We start from the raw sequence: 5,000 nt of genomic DNA, 5'->3' as shown, positions 1-5,000 counted from the left end.
TAAAAACAGGTAAACTCTGTTAAAAGAATACAGTTCATTTGTCCATACCCTAAAAACAGTCCAAGAACCCCAGTGTGTTGATAAGTCCAATGTGACTGTCCACCAGTGTATATACAATCCACAGAAAGTGTAATCCAAAGTTTGCAGGTGGTGAATGGAAAGGTGAGCTCTAAAATTAGCAACTCCTCAATCCAACAGTTTGGTGACTGTCCTTTGTTTGTCATGCTGCTTTCTTATACAGTTGTACTTCCTGCTTCCTGTCATGTGTCTAGTCACATGACAGGCCAACCATCCATTTATTAAAGACACATACACTTAAAATGTTAAGAGTAATAAAATGGCCTAAAAAACATGTAAAACACTTAAAACTCTATAATACATGTACATGATTGTAATAAATAGAGCGGTAAAACACGTCTTTCTAAAAGCCAGCATATTATATAAATAGTGAAGAAAAGGCAAAAGCTTACAGCACCTGGTATTCCCAGGCGGTCTCCCATCCAAGTACTAACCAGGCCCGACGCTGCTTAGCTTCCGAGATCAGACGAGATCGGGCGCTCTCAGCGCGGTATGGCCATAAGCGAGGGCTGCTCCAAAAAGTGGGCTATTTAAAGATCAGCCTCCGTAAAAGCCAGCATATTATATAAATAGTGAAGAAAAGGCAAAAGCTTACAGCACCTGGTATTCCCAGGCGGTCTCCCGTAAAAGTGTAACAATCGGCCTTATCAGCCGAGTTACAAGACTAAAATGGGGTCAGATTTAACTGTGAGAGATGACTAGTGGTTAAAAGAATGAGACATAAAAGAAAATTGGTTTAAATAGATTTGGTGTATTTACAAGGTTCACATAAAAGACTTTAAAACAACACGATAAAACTAGGTAAACTCTGTTAAAAGAATACAGTTCATTTGTCCATACCCTAAAAACAGGTAAACTCTGTTAAAAGAATACAGTTCATTTGTCCATACCCTAAAAACAGTCCAAGAACCCCAGTGTGTTGATAAGTCCAATGTGACTGTCCACCAGTGTATATACAATCCACAGAAAGTGTAATCCAAAGTTTGCAGGTGGTGAATGGAAAGGTGAGCTCTAAAATTAGCAACTCCTCAATCCAACAGTTTGGTGACTGTCCTTTGTTTGTCATGCTGCTCTCTTATACAGTTGTACTTCCTGCTTCCTGTCATGTGTCTAGTCACATGACAGGCCAACCATCCATTTATTAAAGACACATACACTTAAAATGTTAAGAGTAATAAAATGGCCTGAAAAACATGTAAAACACTTAAAACTCTATAATACATGTAAATGATTGTAATAAATAGAGCGGTAAAACAAGTCTTTCTAAAAGCCAGCATATTATATAAATAGTGAAGAAAAGGCAAAAGCTTACAGCACCTGGTATTCCCAGGCGGTCTCCCATCCAAGTACTAACCAGGCCCGACGCTGCTTAGCTTCCGAGATCAGACGAGATCGGGCACTCTCAGCGCGGTATGGCCATAAGCGAGGGATGCTCCAAAAAGTGGGCTATTTAAAAATCAACCTCCGTAAAACCCAGCATATTATATAAATAGTGAAGAAAAGGCAAAAGCTTACAGCACCTGGTATTCCCAGGCGGTCTCCCATCCAAGTACTAAGCAGGCCCGACGCTGCTTAGCTTCCGAGATCAGACGAGATCGGGCGCTCTCAGCGCGGTATGGCCATAAGCGAGGGCTGCTCCAAAAAGTGGGCTATTTAAAGATCAGCCTCCGTAAAAGCCAGCATATTATATAAATAGTGAAGAAAAGGCAAAAGCTTACAGCACCTGGTATTCCCAGGCGGTCTCCCGTAAAAGTGTAACAATCGGCCTTATCAGCCGAGTTACAAGACTAAAATGGGGTCAGATTTAACTGTGAGAGATGACTAGTGGTTAAAAGAATGAGACATAAAAGAAAATTGGTTTAAATAGATTTGGTGTATTTACAAGGTTCACATAAAAGACTTTAAAACAACACGATAAAACTAGGTAAACTCTGTTAAAAGAATACAGTTCATTTGTCCATACCCTAAAAACAGGTAAACTCTGTTAAAAAAATACAGTTCATTTGTCCATACCCTAAAAACAGTCCAAGAACCCCAGTGTGTTGATAAGTCCAATGTGAGTGTCCACCAGTGTATATACAATCCACAGAAAGTGTAATCCAAAGTTTGCAGTTGGTGAATGGAAAGGTGAGCTCTAAAATTAGCAACTCCTCAATCCAACAGTTTGGTGACTGTCCTTTGTTTGTCATGCTGCTCTCTTATACAGTTGTACTTCCTGCTTCCTGTCATGTGTCTAGTCACATGACAGGCCAACCATCCATTTATTAAAGACACATACACTTAAAATGTTAAGAGTAATAAAATGGCCTAAAAAACATGTAAAACACTTAAAACTCTATAATACATGTAAATGATTGTAATAAATAGAGCGGTAAAACACGTCTTTCTAAAAGCCAGCATATTATATAAATAGTGAAGAAAAGGCAAAAGCTTACAGCACCTGGTATTCCCAGGCGGTCTCCCATCCAAGTACTAACCTGGCCCGACGCTGCTTAGCTTCCGAGATCAGACGAGATCGGGCGCTCTCAGCGCGGTATGGCCATAAGCGAGGGCTGCTCCAAAAAGTGGGCTATTTAAAGATCAGCCTCCGTAAAAGCCAGCATATTGTATACATAGTGAAGAAAAGGCAAAAGCTTACAGCACCTGGTATTCCCAGGCGGTCTCCCATCCAAGTACTAACCAGGCCCGACGCTGCTTAGCTTCCGAGATCAGACGAGATCGGGCGCTCTCAGCGCGGTATGGCCATAAGCGAGGGCTGCTCCAAAAAGTGGGCTATTTAAAGATCAGCCTCCGTAAAAGCCAGCATATTATATAAATAGTGAAGAAAAGGCAAAAGCTTACAGCACCTGGTATTCCCAGGCGGTCTCCCATAAAAGTGTAACAATCGGCCTTATCAGCCGAGTTACAAGACTAAAATGGGGTCAGATTTAACTGTGAGAGATGACTAGTGGTTAAAAGAATGAGACATAAAAGAAAATTGGTTTAAATAGATTTGGTGTATTTACAAGGTTCACATAAAAGACTTTAAAACAACACGATAAAACTAGGTAAACTCTGTTAAAAGAATACAGTTCATTTGTCCATACCCTAAAAACAGGTAAACTCTGTTAAAAGAATACAGTTCATTTGTCCATACCCTAAAAACAGTCCAAGAACCCCAGTGTGTTGATAAGTCCAATGTGAGTGTCCACCAGTGTATATACAATCCACAGAAAGTGTAATCCAAAGTTTGCAGGTGGTGAATGGAAAGGTGAGCTCTAAAATTAGCAACTCCTCAATCCAACAGTTTGGTGACTGTCCTTTGTTTGTCATGCTGCTCTCTTATACAGTTGTACTTCCTGCTTCCTGTCATGTGTCTAGTCACATGACAGGCCAACCATCCATTTATTAAAGACACATACACTTAAAATGTTAAGAGTAATAAAATGGCCTAAAAAACATGTAAAACACTTAAAACTCTATAATACATGTAAATGATTGTAATAAATAGAGCGGTAAAACACGTCTTTCTAAAAGCCAGCATATTATATAAATAGTGAAGAAAAGGCAAAAGCTTACAGCACCTGATATTCCCAGGCGGTCTCCCATCCAAGTACTAACCAGGCCCGACGCTGCTTAGCTTCCGAGATCAGACGAGATCGGGCGCTCTCAGCGCGGTATGGCCATAAGCGAGGGCTGCTCCAAAAAGTGGGCTATTTAAAGATCAGCCTCCGTAAAAGCCAGCATATTGTATAAATGGTGAAGAAAAGGCAAAAGCTTACAGCACCTGGTATTCCCAGGCGGTCTCCCATCCAAGTACTAACCAGGCCCGACGCTGCTTAGCTTCCGAGATCAGACGAGATCGGGTGCTCTCAGCGCGGTATGGCCATAAGCGAGGGCTGCTCCAAAAAGTGGGCTATTTAAAGATCAGCCTCCGTAAAAGCCAGCATATTATATAAATAGTGAAGAAAAGGCAAAAGCTTACAGCACCTGGTATTCCCAGGCGGTCTCCCATAAAAGTGTAACAATCGGCCTTATCAGCCGAGTTACAAGACTAAAATGGGGTCAGATTTAACTGTGAGAGATGACTAGTGGTTAAAAGAATGAGACATAAAAGAAAATTGGTTTAAATAGATTTGGTGTATTTAAAAGGTTCACATAAAAGACTTTAAAACAACACGATAAAACTAGGTAAACTCTGTTAAAAGAATACAGTTCATTTGTCCATACCCTAAAAACAGGTAAACTCTGTTAAAAGAATACAGTTCATTTGTCCATACCCTAAAAACAGTCCAAGAACCCCAGTGTGTTGATAAGTCCAATGTGAGTGTCCACCAGTGTATATACAATCCACAGAAAGTGTAATCCAAAGTTTGCAGGTGGTGAATGGAAAGGTGAGCTCTAAAATTAGCAACTCCTCAATCCAACAGTTTGGTGACTGTCCTTTGTTTGTCATGCTGCTCTCTTATACAGTTGTACTTCCTGCTTCCTGTCATGTGTCTAGTCACATGACAGGCCAACCATCCATTTATTAAAGACACATACACTTAAAATGTTAAGAGTAATAAAATGGCCTGAAAAACATGTAAAACACTTAAAACTCTATAATACATGTAAATGATTGTAATAAATAGAGCGGTAAAACACGTCTTTCTAAAAGCCAGCATATTATATAAATAGTGAAGAAAAGGCAAAAGCTTACAGCACCTGGTATTCCCAGGCGGTCTCCCATCCAAGTACTAACCAGGCCCGACGCTGCTTAGCTTCCGAGATCAGACGAGATCGGGCGCTCTCAGCGCGGTATGGCCATAAGCGAGGGATGCTTCAAAAAGTGGGCTATTTAAAAATCAACCTCCGTAAAACCCAGCATATTATATAAATAGTGAAGAAAAGGCAAAAGCTTACAGCACCTGGTATTCCCAGGCGGTCTCCCATCCAAGTAC

The 5,000-nt window shown here is 40.6% G+C and overlaps 9 non-coding genes across 9 annotated transcripts in view; all 9 read right to left on the bottom strand.

Moving 5' to 3' along the window:
* Positions 1–463: 463 nt before the first annotated feature.
* Positions 464–582, bottom strand: LOC141339475 (5S ribosomal RNA). Its single transcript, XR_012356063.1, has one exon. It is a non-coding gene; the product is annotated as a 5S ribosomal RNA (ribosomal RNA).
* An 801-nt stretch (positions 583–1,383) lies between these two features.
* Positions 1,384–1,502, bottom strand: LOC141339696 (5S ribosomal RNA). Its single transcript, XR_012356273.1, has one exon. It is a non-coding gene; the product is annotated as a 5S ribosomal RNA (ribosomal RNA).
* Positions 1,503–1,586: 84 nt separating this feature from the next.
* LOC141339809 (5S ribosomal RNA) lies at positions 1,587–1,705 on the bottom strand. Its single transcript, XR_012356379.1, has one exon. It is a non-coding gene; the product is annotated as a 5S ribosomal RNA (ribosomal RNA).
* Positions 1,706–2,506: 801 nt separating this feature from the next.
* On the bottom strand, positions 2,507–2,625 carry LOC141339729 (5S ribosomal RNA). The gene has a single exon (XR_012356304.1). It is a non-coding gene; the product is annotated as a 5S ribosomal RNA (ribosomal RNA).
* An 84-nt stretch (positions 2,626–2,709) lies between these two features.
* On the bottom strand, positions 2,710–2,828 carry LOC141339474 (5S ribosomal RNA). The gene has a single exon (XR_012356062.1). It is a non-coding gene; the product is annotated as a 5S ribosomal RNA (ribosomal RNA).
* Positions 2,829–3,629: 801 nt separating this feature from the next.
* Positions 3,630–3,748, bottom strand: LOC141339668 (5S ribosomal RNA). Its single transcript, XR_012356247.1, has one exon. It is a non-coding gene; the product is annotated as a 5S ribosomal RNA (ribosomal RNA).
* Positions 3,749–3,832: 84 nt separating this feature from the next.
* LOC141339556 (5S ribosomal RNA) lies at positions 3,833–3,951 on the bottom strand. The gene has a single exon (XR_012356140.1). It is a non-coding gene; the product is annotated as a 5S ribosomal RNA (ribosomal RNA).
* An 801-nt stretch (positions 3,952–4,752) lies between these two features.
* Positions 4,753–4,871, bottom strand: LOC141339473 (5S ribosomal RNA). The gene has a single exon (XR_012356061.1). It is a non-coding gene; the product is annotated as a 5S ribosomal RNA (ribosomal RNA).
* An 84-nt stretch (positions 4,872–4,955) lies between these two features.
* LOC141339376 (5S ribosomal RNA) overlaps positions 4,956–5,000 on the bottom strand; it is a 119-nt gene continuing 74 nt past the window's right edge. Inside the window, exon 1 of the ribosomal RNA XR_012355975.1 lies at positions 4,956–5,000. This exon is cut by the window's right edge and continues 74 nt beyond it. This is a non-coding gene — a ribosomal RNA (5S ribosomal RNA).

The sequence above is a fragment of the Garra rufa genome, chromosome 7, assembly GCF_049309525.1.
Source record: "Garra rufa chromosome 7, GarRuf1.0, whole genome shotgun sequence".
Classification (NCBI taxonomy): domain Eukaryota; kingdom Metazoa; phylum Chordata; class Actinopteri; order Cypriniformes; family Cyprinidae; genus Garra; species Garra rufa.
This window is presented reverse-complemented; position numbering and strand designations above follow the sequence as displayed.